At 37.7% G+C, this 19968-nt stretch overlaps 1 long non-coding RNA gene across 1 annotated transcript; it reads left to right on the top strand.

The window, feature by feature from the left end:
- The first annotated feature begins 1923 nt into the window (after positions 1 to 1923).
- Positions 1924 to 15262, top strand: LOC139035053 (uncharacterized). The gene is made up of 3 exons (XR_011487565.1): positions 1924 to 1999; positions 10717 to 10902; positions 15137 to 15262. It is a non-coding gene; the product is annotated as an uncharacterized lncRNA (long non-coding RNA).
- The last annotated feature ends 4706 nt before the right edge of the window (positions 15263 to 19968 follow it).

Here is a 19968-nt window from a genome sequence, read left to right as displayed (position 1 = left end):
AAATGAAAATCTAAGCTGTTTGGGTTAAGTCTTATAATAACAAAGAATATTTTCAACCCTCCAAAACAACTCCAAGTCCTAGAAAATGCCTCACTTATGTTAAGGGAGATTTTATATCATAAAACTTGCCCACAGCAATGGAATTTATATGATCCTTTGGTGTGGTATAAAATAAGGATTGCATGGCAAAAGGGAAAGATGTCTTGGGGCCAGATGGACCCATGTTCAAATCTTTTATCAATACATAGCTGGGTGGTCTTGGCCAAATCACTTAGTCTATAGCTTTAATTTCCTGATCTGTCAAAAAGAAATAGTTTATTATAGACTCTATAAGGGGTGTTCTGTAAGTGGTGGTTATTATTATAAAAGAATATGACCTTCAGTCAGAAAAATACTGGGCTATAGTACCAGGCAAAATATACTGGGCTAAGCAGTCAATAGGTGGGTTGGTCATACATCCCAGTCTTCTCAGAACAGCACCAATTTATACCCGTTGTCTTGGCATAATTGTTAACATTGCTTCCTTTCATTTGGTGATGGATAATATGGTTATTCTGGTAATAGGCTAAGTCCTCACTGGTCAGCTAAGGCAGAAAGGAGCAGGTGCAAGCATCAACCAACTGAGTCCTGGTGAAGAAAGCAGAAGAGTCCTAGCAAGCCCAGAACTTTTGATGCTGAGCTCTCAACAGGTCAGTTGCCTCCTCATTTGAGTGTCAGAATCCATGGGTAAAAAGTGTCCTTGTGTATAAAATTTTCTGGATATAAGTTTGTTTTATCAAATTTTATTGGTATATTGACTTCCCAGGTGGTACTAGTGGTAAAGAACCTGCTTGCCAATGCAGGAGACATAAGAAATGTAGGATCGATCCCTGGGTTAGGAAGATCCCCTGGGGAAGGGCATGACAACCCACTCCAGTACTTTTGCCTGAAGAATCCCATGGACAGAGGAGCCTGGTGGGTTATGGTTCACAGGGTCACAAAGAGTTGGACACAACTGAAATGACTGAGCATGCATGCACATTGGGTATCTACTAGGTACCAGTTAGAAAGGGCTTCCCTGATGGCTCAGATGGTAAAGAATCCTCCTGCAGTGCAGGAGACCTGGGTTCAATCCCTGGGTCAGGAAGATCCCCTGGAGAAGGACATGGCAACCCACTCCAGTATTCTCGCCTGGAGAATCCCATGGACAGAGGAGCCTAGTGGGCTACAGTCCATGGGGTGGCGAAGAGTCAGACACGACTGAGTGACTAACACAGCAACACAGTGCCCTAAAAATGTTTCCTTTTAAAATTTTCTAGTTTATACCCAAAGAAAGACTCAGAACATTGTTTCATATTATACTTGTTAAACTAGTGACTTTAATAAAAGGTCTTAATAGGAAGATTTGTAAGTAATATTTACCTTTGCCCAAGAAGAGATCAATGGTATAAGCTTAGAGCCTGGCTTTGAAATTTGGGTAGGTAGGTATGTCTCAGGCAAATAAGGGGATATTATCTATTTTCCAGAGTCAAATGCTTGAAGACAGAGACATGAAGAAGACTTGTCTGGTCCAGACAATTCTAAGACACCAGATGTGAGAACAGAGTAGCTTTTATAAAAGTAGATGAAGCTAGAAAGTTTACCTGTGTCAGGCGAGGAGAGCTTATGTGCGCCAGAATAATCTTCAGCCAACTAAGGATTATTTTATGTAATGAAATGACTGAAAGGGATAAAGCTCTCAGTATGTGGTCAAAACCAAACTAACAACTGTTGGGTTTATTTTTAGTGCAATTTCTGAAAAATGAATATTTGAAAGGGAAAAAAAGTTGTAGGGAATATAACGCATTGACACATTTGTTCAAGTTATATTTCATAACCACTAAAAATAAACAGAATTAATTCTTTGTCACATTGCTTTCCTTGACTCCTTTATTTATTATTTTTCAGTAGCTGCTTCCTCTGAGTCTGTAGGCCCCTTCTAGACTAACTGTGGAACTTAATGTCTTTTTGCCATTAGAGGGTAAGAACAATATTCACTAGGCTTTTTGCCATTAGAGGGTAAGAACAATATTCACTAGGCTGTTGTCAATAGAAAGAACTGAGCCAGTTTAAGCTGTAAAATAGGCTTGGGAGTGAAGAAAATGAATAATTTTGTGAATGCTTTGTTGTGCTGTTTTTATTCAGTTCTGTTGTTCTGGACAAGTCATTAATAGAATCTCAGACATCTAGAGATAATAAGTCTTGTATGAGTTATATGTCTAAACACAAGTATCCATTAAAAGTAGGGTGTGGCAAGAAAATGCTTGTCCAATTATCTAATCCTTTAATTAATGCATTTATTCAACAAGAATTCACTCCAGGCTAGGAAATATTATAGATATTATGAGGGATACAATGTTTGACGAACTGTGCTTTCTGCCTTAAAAGAAGAAGAAACTCAGATAAACTCAGAAATACATGATAATATATAGAAACATTTGAGACAAACTGGTGATATTCAGAAACTATTAAACATCTTCCTCTTCTGCTCCAAGTGCTTAGGTGTACCAAGTAAAATAGTTATTTTTTCTCTTCAAAAACATATAGCTGATCTTGAATACAAGGAAGGGAAATATTCAGGTACTAGATAAGTTTAAGAAATCCATTGAAGTAACTGAGTCCAATGAGTTATGAAGGAAAATGTTGAGAGGGGGTTTTAACAGCCATGTGGTGATAGTAGTTAAAAACTGCAACCTGGGAGGTGAAATGCAAAAAGGGAGGTAAAACTGGGATCTCAGCATCTAAAGATGGAAGCCAAGAACTAGCCAACTTCCATAAAAGGAAACTTTAAAACTTTATTCTGAATGGGTTGGAAGCTAAAGATAGCTGTTAACTTTTGCCCACAAATATAAATAATAATCTATGATGGACAGAAATCCACATGTAGGAATTGAGCTGATTTAAGCCATGTGTTGGGGGACTATAAAGAGCAAAAACATTACTTAAATACTCTAGGGCCTGATTACGTAGTAAATGCAAAGCCATCTCACAGTGGATCTCCATAACCAAGATACACATGGAAGAAAGCAATTATAGAATGTGAGAAATTCTACTGTTAAGAGACGATGTGTAGCAAAGGAAAAAAATTACTCTGAGGGGAATTAGAGATAAGAGATATACTGTAACAGTGAAGTTATGAAACAACAATAAGCAATAAGAGATAAAAAAGGAGTAAAACAGAGATGGAGATAAGGTGCTCATTAAAAAATCTAGATAGGTAAAAAGATAAAGCTAAAGAGAGAATTAATTAATTGGAAGATTACAGAGGAAATCTTCCCTAAAAAAATATAGAGAAATGAGAAATGAAATGAATGAAAGAAAAGTAAAAATATTTGAAAAGTAGAATAAGAAGCTTTAACAAATGTATGATAGTTACTTTAAAACTTTATTTAAAATAATCATAGATCGACAGAAATTTTTAAAAACAGTAAACTGAGGTCCCATATACCCTTGACCTAGTTTCTTCTAAAGGTTACATCTTACTTAATATAATATCATATACATGTGTATTAGTTTCTCAGTCCTGTCCGACTCTTTGCGACCTCATGGACTGCTGTCTGCCAGGATCCTCTGTTCATTGAATTCCCCAGGCAAGAATACCAGAGTGGGTTGCCACATCATTCTCCAGGGGATCTTCCCAACCCAGGGACTGAACCTGGGTCTCCTGGATTGCAGGCAGATTCTTGACCATCTGAGCCATCAGGGAAGCAAAACTGCTAAATTAATAGCAATATAATATGTATTATTGTACCAATATCTCCTTATTCCTAATAATTTTCTTCACTATGATGTCCACTTACTCTAATGTTAGTATAGCTACTCCTACTTTCTTTGGATTAATGTTTGTATACCTTTTACTTTTAACTTGCCTACTTCTATATATAAACCTAAAGTGAGTTTCTTATAGGCTGCATACGCTTCAGTGAAGCTAAACTGCATATTAATTGGATATTGGTATATTTAAATTATTTACTTATTGTTAAAGTTAAAATAAACAATTTTTTAGAACAGTTTTAGATTTATAGAAAAATTGCAAAGGTAGTATAGGAATGGTATCATATAACCAACTCCAACTTCCCCTATTATTTACATTGTTATGGTATTTCTGTTGCAATTACTGAATTGATATTGATACACCATTACCTTTATTCATGTTCATGTTATTTCTTCATTTTTTTTTTTTTAGTTTTTACTTCATGTTCTTGTTCAATTTCCCACTCAAGGTACTACGTTATATTAGTTGTCATGTCTCCTTAGGCTTTTCTTGGCTGTGACAGTTTCTCAGGCTTTCCTTATTTTTGCTGTCTTTAATTGTGTTAAGAAGTACTGGGGAAGTGTTTTGTAGAATTTCCCCCAATTAGGACTTGTCTGACCTTTTTCTCATGATTAGACTGAAGTATGATTTTTACGGGGAAATCCATAGAGATAATGAGACATTTAACCCCATCATATCAAGGATACATACTACCAACATGAATTATCATTGCTGACTTTTAACCTTGACCTTTTGGTTAACTTAAAAGCACTGTCATTAAACTTGCTTTCCCTTAAAGGTAAAGTGCCATAGTGCTCTCAGGAATTTTTTTCTTTGCTTGCTTTTTAGAAGTTTGACTATTATGTGTCTTGGCATGGATCTCTTTGAGTTTATTCTGAGTTTTCCTAGCTTCTTGAATCTATAGACGTTATGGGTTGTTTTGTTTTTGTTTGTTTATTTTTCTAAATCTGAGAAATTTTCAGCCCTTAATTTCTTCAAATACTTTTTCAGTTGTCTCTTACACATGCCCTTTAACTTGAATTAAACAAATGTTAAATCTTTTGTTGCAATCTTAGGATCCTGGAGCCACTGGGTTTTTGCTTTATTTTCTCTTTTTCCTTTCCTGTCTTTCTTTCTTTTTTTACTGTCCCAGTCTGTTTTTGTCTGCTCAGATTGGGTGATTTTATTGTTCTGTCATCAAGTTCACTGAGTCTTTCTCCTGTCCTTGCCATTCTGCTGTTGAGTTCATCCATGAGTTTTTCACTTTAGTTGTGTATTTCAAATTTTTTAAAAAATGTCCATTTCGCTTTTCTTTATATCTTCTACTTCTCTATTGAGACTTTATATTTTTACATTTGTATCAAGTTTCTTTGTAATCACTCACCCAAAACATTTTTCTGATGACTGCATTATAATCTTTTTCAGATAATTCCAACAGCTGTCATCCCAGTGGTGGCATCCACTGATTCTCTTTTCTTACTCCAATTGAGATTTTCCTCACTCATGGTATGAGGTGTGATTTTCAATTATTCACTGGCTATTTGGGGTGTTATATTTTGAGATTCAAGATTTTGTTTAAATCTTCTGTTTAACAGGCCTTCTATGATGCTTCATGAGTGGGAAAGGGAAGCATCACCTTGCTATTATTGCCAGGTGAGGTCAGGAGTCCAGATTCCCCACAGGACTTCCACTGACACTGGAAAGGAGGGGGAATCCATTACCTCTGAAAAGCAGTGAAAGTTCTGGCTGTCCTCTAGGTTTCCTTTGACACCAGTGCAGAAAGGACGGGGGAGGTGAGGCATGCCTCACTACCAATAAGTCATGGGGGAAGTGTAGGAGCCCCACATGGTGAGAGTTTCCTTGCTATTGTCTTCAGTTGAAGTCTTGTCTTCATACTTGGCTTTCTCTAATATCACCCTGGTGGTTGGCGGGCAGAGAAACACCTCATTCAAGTTAGGCAAGAGTGAAGTCTAGGTGCCCTACACTTTGACTAGGGATGAGGTAGGGGTTAGGCCATATCTAGTTGAGGCTGAGTTTTATTGTTTAAAAGTTTTCTATTTTGCTAGGCTTTTCTTCCTAGTCTTTAGTGCAAAATGAGCTAACTTTTTTTGGGTCTTTTTTTGTTTATGCCCATCATGTTTCTGGATGGCTGGTCTCTCCAGTACCCAATCTGGCAAAAATATAGCCCACTACCCTTGTTGTCTGAAAGTGCTGAGGTCCCCAATTCTCTGCCTTCTTCTTTTTGCTTTTCAGTCCTTTGATGTTCACTTTACATGTGATGCAAGTTTTCTTAGATGTATTTAGAAGGAGGAACAAGAAGAGGTACATCTACTTCTGAAAGGTGTTTAGACAGCAAAATGTGGAAAGAATAGTGAGTAGGTAATGTTTGAAGAAGAACAGTTGAGAAATTTCCAGATATGACAGAAAAAGGAATTTATATTGAAAGGGCACATTGAGGACTTGGTAGAATTAAAAGTAAGTCTATCACTTAGAAACACTATAGATAATTTACAGAATATCATAGATAAATAAAAATATCATAAAACTCACAAGAAGAGAGAGAGATCATCCCAAACGGAATGACAATAAATTTAGCACCAGATTCAGCAGCAGCAGTAGCAGCTATAAAGGTCTAAAATAATCTAACTAATACATTTGAAAATATGTCATAAATTTGTCAAAAATTGTCATAAATCTAGAACTGAAAACAAACCAACCTATCACTTAAACTGTGATTAAAATAGATATATTAATAGACATCAGTTCAGTTCAGTCGCTCACTCATGTCTGACTCTTTGTGACCCCATGGATTGCAGCATGCCAGGCCTCCCTGCTCATCACCAACTCCCAGAGCTTATTCAAATTCATGTCCATTGAGCCAGTGATGCCATCAAACCATCTCATCCTCTGTCATCCCCTTCTCCTCCTGCCTTCAATCTTTCCTAGCATCAGGATCTTTTCAAATGAGTCAGTTCTTTACATCAGGTGGTCAAAATATTGGAGTTTCAGCTTCAACATCAGTCCTTCCAATGAATATTCAGGACTGATTTCCTTTAGGATGGACTGGTTGGATCTCCTTGCTGTCCAAGGGACTCTCAAGAGTCTTCTCCAACACCACAGTTCAAACACATTAATTCTTAAGTGCTCAGCTTTCTTTATAGTCCAACTTTCACATCCATACATGACTACTGGAAAAACCATAGCTTTGACTAGACAGAACTTTGTCAGCAGAATAATATCTCTGCTTTTTAATATGCTGTCTAGGTTGGTCATAACTTTTCTTCCAAGGAGCAAATGTCTTTTAATTTCATGGCTCCAGTCACCATCTGCAGGGATTTTGGAGCCCCCCAAAATAATTTCCCTATATTTTCCCATTATATGGGCAAATAATGTTTCCCCATCTACTTGCCATGAAGTGATGGGACCAGATACCATGATCATAGTTTTCTAAATGTTGAGTTTTAAGCCAACTTTTCACTCTCCTCTTTCACTTTCATCAAGAGGCCCTTTAGTTCTTCTTCGCTTTCTGCTATAAGAGTGGTGTCATCTATGCATCTGAGTTTACTGATATTTCTCCTGGCAATCTTGATTCCAGCTTGTGCTTCATTCAGCCCAGCATTTCTCATTATGTGCTCTTCATATAAGTTAAAAAGGCAGGGTGACAATATACAGACTTGATGTACTCCTTTCCCGATTTGGAACCTGTCTGTTTTTCCATGTCCAGTTCTAACTGTTGCTTCTTGACTTGCATACAGATTTCTCAGGAGGCAGGTCAGGTGGTCTGGTATTCCCATCTCTTGAAGAATTTTTCACAGTTTGTTGTGATCCACACAGTCCAAGGCTTTAGTGTATCAATAAAGCAGAAGTAGATGTTTTCGTGGAACTCTCTTGCTTTCTCGATGATCCAATGGATGTTGGCAATTTCATCTCTGGTCCCTCTGCCTTTTCTAAATTCAGTTTGAACACCTGGAAGCTGATGATTCATGTACTGTTGAAGCCTGGCTTGGAGAATTTTGAGCATTACTTTGCTAGCTTGGGAGATGAGTGCAATTTGGTAGTTTGAGCATTCTCTGGCATTGCCTTTCTTTGGGATTGGAATGAAAACTGACCTACATATCATAAAGCTTGCTACCTACAGGACTTCACTGAAAGGGCTACTTTAAAATTGCTTCTGTGAGGTAAAAATATACTAGGAGGAAAGTGTGGGCTTCCAGAAGAAAGAGATATGTCAGGACATCAATAAATCATGGCAGCAAATCTAAAGCAGAAATTATGAAGAACATAATAAACATACTATTACTATATATATTTATAAATAACATGGATAGTAATATGATGCAACAATAGTTAATAATATTTTAACTGCAGTTAATAGCATTCATTACAGAACAAGAAAGAATAGATAAAGCTTGAACATTAGAAAAGACGTTCTTTTAAAGGAAAATTTAAAATATGTTAGATAAATTTAAAATTTATCTTTATCAGGAGGAAAATAAAGATATTTATCCTAACTTGCTTAGAAAAATATTAATTTAAAACTATACTATGACTTAAGTATAAAGAATAAACTAAATATTTTTCAATGGGGGTGGGGGGAAGGAAACAAGCAAAACTCATTATCAAACAGAAAGCAAAAGCAAAAGGGCAAGAAGCTAAGACTATAGGAGAATAACAAACATATAAATTATAATAACTCATATAAGCAGCAAATTCATGGATTAAAACATACAGATTCTCAGATTAGATAATATCAAATCCAGATATACGTATTTTTCAAGAGACTATTTTAAAAGCAAATAATAGAGAAGGTAGAAAATAAAGATCTGGGAGAAGGTAAGTGGCTTTCCAGGTGGCACTAGTGGTAAAGGACCCACCTGCTCATGTAAGAGACATGAGACTCAGGTTCAATCCCTGGGTCAAGAAGATCCCCTGGAAGAGGGCATGGGGATCTACTTCAGTATTCTTGCCTGGAGAATCCCATGGACAGAGGAGCCTGACAGGCACAGTCCATAGGGTCATAAAGAGTTGGACATGACTGAAGTGACTTAGCACTGACAGATCAGCTAAGTACTAACCAAAGTGTACCAGTAAATCAATGCAAATATAAAGCAGGGTTTCATAACCTCAGTACCACTGACATTTTAGGCAATATATTTGTTGTGGGAGGCTTATCAGTGCATTGTAGTATCTACCCTACTAAACAACAGTGGTACCCTCTCCCCTAGTTTTGACGACTTAAAATGTTTCCAGACATTTTGAATATCACTTTGCTGGATATCGACATTACTGAATATTACCTGGGGCAAGTTACTTCTGGCTGAGGACACAGACTTAAAGAAAATCATATTGAAAGGGAGGAAAAAAAAGGATTTTCCATATATGCAGAATTCTAAGATGTTCTCTAAGATTACTTCCTCCTGTTGTACACATAGTCTTCCTGTCATTTAAACAAACACTAATCTTGGTGCAACTGAAGGATCTGCTGATCTAATTAAGGCCTCAAATCAATTGACCTTAAAATAGAGAGATTATGCTATACAGAAACTGACTTAACCATATGAACTTTTAAAAGGGCCTAGGCTCTTCCTGGAGTTAGAGATTTGAAGTGAGGGGGACTTGATGAAAGAGTCTCCATTATTTATCTTTAAACATGGATGGGACAATGTGGCAAGGAAAGTGGCAGAAAGTGGCTGTCCCCTGGAAGTTGAATCTAGCCTCTGGCTCTGATAGCCAGCTAAACATGGGGACCTCCATCCTGTAGCTGCAAACAGCTGCCAATACCATCTCTTTGCTCATCTATTTCAAACTTTCTTGATTATTCTTATATTTTTACTTTTCCCCGTGAATTTGAAGAATTCACTTCTTGTGTCCTATAGTCCATTATTTGGCCTGTGAAATGGAGATAATATAAAGATCAAATAATGTTAAGAGACTGGAGGAGATATTTTTAATATGTGATAAATAATTGATTAGTAATTAACTTCCAGAATATGTAAAAATAACTTTTAAAAACAGTAAGAAAAAGACAGCAGCAAAATCAGAAAATTAGTCAAAATATTGGATTGCAAAAAAATTCACAAGAAATTTGAAATATAATCTCCAAATAAAAATTATAATTTCCCAATTTAGGACCTCTTCTATAGTATCTTTTCTTAATCAAAATGTAAAGCAGTTTAACAGTTCCAGAATATAAAATACTGAGAATGCTAAGAGTTGAATTGTTACCAACACTTTGGAGAGAATTTGGCAGCCTCTAGTAAACTGTGTAAGGTAAATACCTGAGGGTCCAACAATACCACCTTTGGGTGTACAATATAGAGAGACTCTTAGAGACTCTTACAGTTGTGGAGAGTAGAGACAGTTACAAAAAGCTATAAAAATATGTATTTTAGAATTGTTTTAATGGAAAGAAAAACCTTCCTAAAAGATCATATTAATAGATAGGGAAATGCATAAATAAAATGTGGACTATTCACATTAAGAACTACACAACAGTTTAATAAAATAATCAACCTGGCTATATTTTTTGCATAATCCTTAGAAGCGTTTAAAAATAAATAAGAAACAGAATGTTACGTCTATTACAAAATCATAGCAAAAATGTCATATATTATTTATGGAAGCATATGTAGGTTTTGTTTTGTATTAAAATATAGATGGGAAGCATGCATGGCAACTCCATGATAATAGTTGCCTCTAGGGAGAGAGAAATAAACAAATAATCACTTAATATTTAATTAAATAATTTATTAGTTAATAAATACAAGCAATATTATATATTTGTGTGCAATATATATTCTTAAATATATATGCAAAGTTTTATTTTTTTAAATATTAAAAGCAAATAAGACAAAATGTTACTAATATTAGGTGGTATAAATGTGAGCATTTGTTTTACTGTTTCTCTGTTTTCTCGTAACTCTTTAATTTCTCAAAATAAAAAGAATGGAGTAGCAAACTTTGGAAGACAAAAAGCAGAAAAAACTTGGAGCTAGAACCTGGATGATGTAAGACAGAAAGAAAAAATCTTCCTAGGAAGAAACCAGAGAGAAACGGGAAATCATTTCATTCATTCAGTGGTTTTCTGAGGTGCTTTGTGGACTCTAAAGTGGAAGGTGGCATCGTATGGGGTAAGCAGAGCTCGTGTGAGCAGGGCTTTAGACATCCACACCCATTTCAGCTCCAAGAGTTTTCATCTGCATCTGTTTCATAAAATGGGCTTCCATGCACACAACTTTGAACTCAGGGTTCCCTTGATAAAGGCTTTGCCATCCTATGGTTCAGTTCAACTCTTTCATAGATTCACAGATTGGCTCAAGGTCATATCAGATGCAATACGGTTATTGGATGCAGTATTGGATCCATTGGAGCTTGATGTAGAGGCCCAGTTAAACTGTTGTCCTAACCTTCTTTCCAGGGCTTATCTTTTTTGGCTCTTCTCAGAATTAAGGAAGATAATCCTCAGAGTTATGGACTGGGCTTAGGGTTAATTCCTAAAATGATCTGAGGATACAAAATTCCCAGCATTCCACATGCTGTGGCCCATGAGAGACCACTTAAGGGCTGTGAGGCTACTTATTTCTGGCATCCTTTTGCTGAGAGTGAATGCCATAGATTTTAAGTTTCTTGTTTAGAAATAGTGGCACTGTATAATTTTGGTTGATTGATATCATTCAGTTGACATGGCATATTACTTGTTAGCACAAATAACCCTGGCCAAAGCTTTGTTTATGGAATGCAAATGGACATGCTTTAGTCCCTGTGAAATCCAAAGAGCAGAATATGAGCAAAGAATAAAGAATATGAATATTACATTGTACCTTTAAAAAATGTTCATCAATATTTCGTAAGTTTCTCTTCTATTGGTAAAGTTTCTTTGCACACATGTTCCCTCATGATCCTCAGGACACTGCTAGGTGTTAATGTTTTATGCCTGAGGAAATCAGAAGTCAAGAGATGTGAGTGATATCCCTGAAGTATGATTCCTACCTTGGTATTTGTGCCATCATTACAGTTAAAGTACTAGCTTACATGTTATCTTATGTGACCTATGCAAAGGGATCAAACAAATTTAACAGAGAACACGCTATGCATGTAAGCTGGTTGCCATGTGCTTCAGGCTCCCATTATAATGAATTTTAGAAGTTTTAGCTTTGAGGATCAACATGGCCTGCAAAATACAACTGAGGACTGTACTAATTTCAGTAAATGTCAATTTTTTTAAATGATGTTTTTATTTCCTGTTTCAAAAAAGGCACACACACATACATATAACACACACACACACACACACACACACACACATATATAAACGTATATGCATAACTGAAATCATATAAAACCCTGCAAAATTAAGGAACATCTGATACCACTTGGAGAACTCTGAAATATATTTTTTTCAAAAGAGAACAAATAGGATGCAATATAACTTTCATTTGCAGGGCTGCTTTCATGCTAATCATTGCCCCCAGAAGCTTTACAGATCAATATAATAGGAGGCAGCAGCAGAAAGCATATGGTCCAGTGTAAATTACTAGAAAAAATGAGTTACAAAGACATTATATGATGAATAAATTAAAGTATTCTGTCATAAATCCAATAAGAAAGGGAGAAAATAAGAAGTTGTGAATAGGAGGGAAGAAAATGCTCAGAATGAACTCTGAGATGAAATGAAGAATACATGTGATGGATGTGTGTCTCCGAAGAGCAGCAGAAAAGAGGGAGTGTGAGAGCCTTGAACTCCTCAGCCAGGCCTTTAGGAGCCAGAGTGAAATATTGGCAAGAAGAGGGCCCAGCCAGGAAAATAAATATTGGGTCACTGCCTAGGATCTTAGAGAAATAAGGTTAAACCTAATGAAAATCAGACAGCAGATCTAAAGAAAAATGTATAATATTCTGTTCTTTCTTTCTTCTGTTTTGATTGGTTTTGATAGGAACATGTGTTTATGGGAGGGCTCTAATCTATGCATGCAGAGGTTTGTTTTCTTTTAAAACCCTGAGATGGAGAGAAATAGAAATGAGAGAACACTGTGCTGGGAAATTGGCTTAAGCCAGTGCAAATTTTGTGGGATATTAAATGTTGGCATCCAAATGATATTCTTAAATTATCTGTATATTCTTTATATGTTCTGGAGACCAGAGAGCCAGGATTTCATCTCCAAGGCCCACAGAACAGGCAGGTGACCAAAAACACATTCAGGACATTTGTTAGGTCCTTTAATTCAAAAATACTGGGAGGATTGTGTACCAGTATCAAAATGGAGCTTGTGTAGGCAACCAGAACCAAGTTCCAGTGGGGGCTGCTAACAACAAACAGGCAGAGGAAATTATAAACTACCAGTAGTAGCTGGTTGCACATATAACCCATAATTTTGCTACAATCCATGGGCATGTGTCTATACATCAAATATTACTAAATTCCTAATCTATGGCATGGGAGAAACATTCAAAGTGAAGCCACTATGTAATGCACATTTATATACATACATACACCCATATATATACACAAACGCATATACACACGTACACACACACATAAAGTGAGAATCACAGAGGGACAAAAGGGGCCATCAATAGAGAAACACAGTCTTTCTAAAAGAGGAAAAAGAGAACGTGACCAAGAATGAGAATGCAGATCTCTGTATAGTTGTGATAGTTTCCAAGGTTATAATATGTCTCTATTTACTCATTTATTCAATTACTAAACACCTATAGCTCATATGCCATGTATGAGCTATTCACTGTGTTGGGCAGTGGGTGTGTGCAAAGATGAGGAAGGTACCACCATCCTTGGGCTGGGTCTTCCCAGGTGGCTCAATAGTAAAGAATTTGCCTGTCAATGCAGGAGAAACAGGAGACGTGGGTTCTATCCCTAGGTCAGGAAGATCCCCTGGCAAAGGAAATAGCAACCCATTGCAGTATTCTTCCTGGAAAATTCCATGGACAGAGGAGCCTGGCAGACTGCAGTCCAGGGAGTCGCAAAGAGTTGCACATAACTGTGACAGAGCATGCAGGCACGCATCCTTGGGCTACCTTGAACCTAGAAGAATAATTTTCAGGGGAAAATCACTGAAAAGAGGATTTAAAAAATTTTTTTTGATGTGGTGTTATTAAAAGTGAAAAAGAGACTAACTCTAATCGAAAGAAGAAAAAGAAAATCTATTCAACGGTATTAGAAGGTGGGGAAGGGATATCAACCAAAATGGAAAGTGAGTTTAGGGGTGCTAAGCAAAACCTGCCCTTGCTTTTATAATGTAGAATTTTCACAAAATCAAAGCCACCTGAAGAAAAGAGTGTGGCTCACCTTCCCCACTCTGCAGTCTGAAGGGAGCAAGCCACAGGAGACACATGCTGCATGTATAGCTCAAGTTTCTTGCTCTGAACAGAGTCTAGCTTACTGTAGATGCTCCCTGCATACGTGTACACCTGTGGTGACCACTTGGATCTCACCTTTCAGGTTAAAGTGGCAACAGTCATCAAGGGAGGGGAAAGGGGAAGTCAGCAGCATTTTCCTCCTGCCCTGAGATTCTCCAGGGAGCGCCTCCCGTCAGGCACGTGGTGTGCATCTGCTCTTTGTCTTGTGGTGCAAAGGTCTGTGATCACAGACTGGAGGTGTGAAAGGAGCAAAGAGGATGATGGAAAGAGGAGAGTAGAAAACGATCTGATTTATATAATATAATGCCTTTTTCTGACTTCTTTGCTCTCTTCAGACTAAGAGCAGTTCTTAGTTAAACTGCAACTTGTTTACCTGATAGTTTATCAATCTCCCTTTTATATGCTCTATATTTGGTATCTTACATTTTCAGCCTAGATTACTTTCAGAAACACTGTAATTTAGATTAGAAGAAAGCTGCAAGAAGGACAGATAGAGAGAATATACAAGATAATCTTAAATATAGTTGTTAAACTGAAGAGAAGCAAGGAAAAGAGAAAAAGGTAGTATGAATAACATTGGATTCACAATTTAGTTAAAAGAATATATGTTAACATCTCTGCATAGAAAGAAATGAAATAAACAACAAATCATATAATTTGGAATATTTTCTTCGTGGAATGGCTATAAGTTAGTTTACTTTAAACTGTGAATGCTTCTTTCTTTTCTCCAGAGGTCTGAATAAACACAGTGACACTGAATCTTAGTAACAAAAAAAAAGAGGAAAAACAAAACAGACTTTAGAGACTGATCAATACATTTACTATCTGCTCAAGTTCTCCAGCAATGATTTTTCAGTATTCATTGTTTTGGACTTTAAGAAAAAAAAATTAAAAAGAGAAAAGAAAAAGTGCATTTACATTCACTCTTCCAGGCTTCAGGGAATGCCTTTTTCTCTTGGATCCTTCATGAAACACTTTTTCTCCCTGCAGAGGTCTCCTTTGGCACTCTGCTCATTGAAGCTCATCAGCTCAAGCCCATCTTCCCATTGGCATCTTCCTTCATTCTAACAAGACTATCATTGGTGCCAAACTCCACTGATCTATGCAGGAGCATTTTTGAAAGGTAGGTTCTATTGGGGCCTAAGTGCAGATCTGTGCTTGCTCAGTCGCTTAGTTGTGTCTAACTCTTTGTGACCCCATGGACTGAAGCCCACCAGGCTCCTCTGTCCATGGAATTTTCCAGGCAAGAATACTGGAGTGGATTGCTGTTTCCTACTCCAGAGGATCTTCTTGACCCAGAGACTGAATCTGTGTCTCTTGGGCCTCCTGCATTGACAGGTGGATTCTTTACAACTGCGTCACCTTTGAAGCTCAAGTGCAGACCACCGTATTAGAAAACAAATCATTTGACTACAAAACCAATTTACAGCAAACAAACTACAGATTACAAATCCCAAAGGTCTTCAATCACATCAGCACTTAGTCATGCCATGCTTGGCCAGACACCATTAACCCATTGCTGTGAGCCATTGGCAGTGCTGATGCCCAAACTGTAAAGGATATTCTAGAAATAGCTATCTTTATACCTGTTAGACTTTTATTGGATATCAGATTCTAAAAATATTTAAGGGTCATCCATGCTGTGTACTGGAGTCCACAGTCAAATTAAAATGGGCTGGAGGGAGGACGGTGAGAGGGGAGACCGTTACAACCATCTCACATGGTCTTCTCTAAAAAACAGACCATATTGCCAATGTCTGGATGTCTATTTAGCTATTCCACTCAAGTTCATTCTTAGGGGGGTCTTGTCAATAAAGTCAAACCAAGGCTCTTGGTGTGTAGCAGAGTTTCTGAGGGTCTTTTTGAGAGCTTCATTAAAAGCAGACAGTTTCTATAACCTTTTAGCAGAACCTGTTATCTGATGACGTGAATTAAAGTCTCTCAAATGACTAATAATCATATCAGGGCTGCCATGTCAGCTTGTAGATTTGAATAAGAGGGTCTGAAAACATTTGCATGCCTCGATGTGCCAGTGCTAAGAAGCTAATGTGATAGTGCTGTCATAAAGCACTGCAAAGACATGACTTAATGTAATCTGTCATGTCATATGCTAATCTTCAACCATTACTTGAGTGCTGTAAGTAAGTAGAAAGCATTTGGGAGAAATCCTTTCCAATTTCTCTGAGTACCACTTCTGCTGCTGGTCAGCTCAAATGGGTTTTGTGCATTTAATGCAGAGCTCAAGTCAAGTTGGTTTAGGTCACACTTAATTAACCAGCACACTGATGGGCTGGGCTGCTACAGCTCTATGGAAAACGGTTATTTCAGAGGCGGCCTAACAAGTAAATATTTCATACACTGAAGAAAAAGGGAAAAAGGACACTTTCTCAGTCCTTGATAAAGAATATGTTCTTTTCAGCGAAAACACTATGAATCTTAACTAGACATCATTTTGGCTTCTGCTTGCCTTCTTCTATGTTTGAGTTGAGTTTACAGAGAGTAGATAATAAATAGTTAAAGACATTCCTCTCACCCTGATAGCAAGAATTCCCCTGTTCACCAGATACGGACTTCTCACTCAAACAATAGAGGCTGCTGCAACTGCAAGTCCACAGAAACAGGACAAGTGATCAAAGGAAGTCATCCACTTGGCACACTCTTTAATGAGATGACAGCATCTCTTAATATACCGTCATTAAGGAAGGAGACGGGCTCTCACAGCTAAGTACAGTTTGCGAGACAGACAATGAGGGAGACTAGAGAGACTGACAAATTTTTGCCCAATTTTTTTAGGAACGTGTGCATGGAATTGTGATTCAAAATATGAAGGTTATTTTTATCAGCCACACTGAGTCAAGTCAAAAACACGCCTAAAAACTCGAAGAACTGCCTTCTGGAATAGCATTTTTGAGGACGCTGAGCAGATGGTATGAGATTGGCCCCAACATTTCTGCCTGAATTTCCCAACATTCCAATGAGGCCCACTATTGGTAACCCAAGGGAACTTTCATTCACGTGGGAACTGTCTTTTTATAGGGTCTAATTAGAGAGCACAACCAGTTCCTACCTACAGAATTAAAAGAAAATGTTTCTATAAAATATTTTTCCTTGACAAATGTGTGTCAAATTCATACAGAAAAATGAATATAAATCAAAATTGGTAGAGATGTGAGGTCGGTATTTTCCTTCCAGCCATGGATTTTGCTAAAATTTGGGACTATCTCTCAAAAGAAAGACAAAAACCTGATCACAGAAGTGGTGAGTATCTGTGCTACTTACACTGCTTCCAGAATATCTTGACCATTGATCATGAATTGATGGTTGCCTAGCATAGCTACATCCTCCTTTATGTCCACTTACAAAATTTCAGCTGACATTTCAAAGAGGTGAAGAATGAGTGTGATTCTTGGTGCCAGTGAAATGTGGTTCCTTATCTAGTTTTTTTGCTCCTGACACAACCTAATCACCAGGGGACCCTTTGATCTTTTCAGCTTTTATTCAGCTGTGAAAACTGGTCAGATGACTTCTTTGGGTGGGTTGGAAGCTGGTCTCACTGGCACAGATTTCCAAGGCCAATCATCATTTGGACCATCCATTTAACAGCACTTTCAACTCCGTCCAGGCATCTTGCATTTGTATATTGCTAGCGCTGGGAAAACTCATTATTATTAAGAGAACAAAGTAACACATTCCTCAGATTTGAGGTCAATGGCTTCACCTTCCAAATGAGGGCAGTAAAATGCCTTCTAAGCTCTCTGGGGACTTATCAGCTTGAGTTTAACATCACAGGAGTGTGTAGGACTGGGTCCCAGAAAATGATACTCCCTAATAACATTAAGCCAAAGCCAGCCTCTTTCCCCCTCTTATATCTTCCTATTCCTGATAGACTATCCAAATAATCTGTTTGGGTTAATCCCTCTTAATTGCTGTAACTTCCTGTTAGCCTCTCAAAGTTCTGACTCAGTCAACTTAAATTATTCTTTACCCCAAGCTCCAATGCTCGCAACTTTCCAGGGCTCACAATCACTCTTTCTGTGCCATTGACTACCTTCTCTTCCCTATGATTTCCTAGGCTACAAGATTTGCCTAAACAGTCTCATTTCTTGTGAAGCCTCAAATTATGTCCCTTCCCATCATTAAATTAGTATTTCCCCCAGTGTATCTGGCAAATATTCCCTGGTTAATCCAGCCAATAATTAATATTATCATTGACTGTGCTATGCTAGTCAGTAGCAATGGTAATACAAGTAAGGAAATAGTTCTCACTCTCATATTCATTTTGTCTTAAGCCTTATGTACACAAATGTAAATTATATTGGCTGAATACTCTTCTGTCTGACTCTTTATATTATGTTCTCCTTAAGGGTCTCATGAACATCCCTTGTGGCTTAGTTGGTAAAGAATCTGCCTACAATGTAGAAGACTTGGGTTCGATCCCTGGGTTGGGAAGATCCCCTGCAGGAGGGCATGGCAACCCACTCCAGTATCCTTGCCTAGAGAATCCCCATGAACAGAAGAGCCTGGGGGGGCTACAGCCCATGGGGTCTCAAGGAGTCAGACATGACTGAGTGACTTTCACTTAAGGGTCTTATACAGAGAAAGTTTTTAGATTACACCTACTATTTTATATATCAATGTACTCTCTTGCTCCTTCTTTACCTCCTATCTTCTGAAAAAGCCCAGGCAGCTTTCAGTTACATAGAGGTGCTCGTTCAGTTCTAAAAGGACTTATAACCTTTAAGTTATTGTGTAAATAGCACTGACTAAGGCAGTATAGAAGATAAACATGAATCGTGAGGCATCCCCCTCCTGTCGAATGATTGGAAATCTTTAGTAGAATATACTAAATATTAATATACTAATACTAAATACTAATATACTGTATATATTAGCATATACTCTATATATTAGACAGTTGAATGGCTCAAAGACAACATGAAATAAAGTGCCAAACTCAGCATGATCAGATTGGGTCAACAGAGATGGTACAGGTGAAACACACATGTAAGGACTAGAGTTGATAGGAGAAGGAAGAAATAAAGACTGGCTGGAGTAACCCATATGTTTCTGCAAATATATCATGAATTAAGTTTTATCAGAGGAAGATATTAGGGAACCATAGATGTCTAGTATGGATCCTGTTGGGCTAGAAAGAAACAAGAGAAATCAGGAGGAAGAGGGGGTCTTTAATGTGAGAAGATCAGAGGCAGGGAGAAAGTTAGCTGAAAAGCATGAGACTTGGGAAATCTATTTGAGATAATATAACATGCTGATTGAAACCGCCCACCCTGACCAGGCACCATAGTAACCATTTGCATGAGTTGTTTTATGACAGGAGATCCTGATAAGGAACACGGAACTAATAAGCCATCACCAACCGGAAGAGTTCAGGAAAGGTCAAAAGGAGACACCGTGTGTCCATCCACTTCCCAGAATCCCTCGCTAGCATCCATCTTGGCTAAGCGATGCATGCGCCACCAGGAAAGACTCTGAATTAGAATGATTGGCTAAAGACCACCCGGAAACTAATCCCTTCACCATAAAACCCAAGACTTCGAGCCACACAGCAGAGCAGTTCTCCTGGGTTCCCTTACCCTCCTGCTCTCCACCTGGGTGCCCTTTCCCAATAAAATCTCTTGCTTTGTCAGCACATGTGTCTCCTCAGACAATTCATTTCCGAGTGTTAGACAAGAGCCCAGTTTCGGGCCCTGGAAGGGGGTCTGCCTTCCTGCAACAATATCATTCTAAAGTACTAAATTTATTAGTGTATCTCCAAAATCAGACTTCTTGCCATCAAAAATGGAAACAGAACTTAGAGGCAA

The sequence above is a fragment of the Odocoileus virginianus genome, chromosome 5 (genome assembly GCF_023699985.2).
Source record: "Odocoileus virginianus isolate 20LAN1187 ecotype Illinois chromosome 5, Ovbor_1.2, whole genome shotgun sequence".
Taxonomy (NCBI): Eukaryota; Metazoa; Chordata; class Mammalia; order Artiodactyla; family Cervidae; genus Odocoileus; species Odocoileus virginianus.
This window is presented reverse-complemented; position numbering and strand designations above follow the sequence as displayed.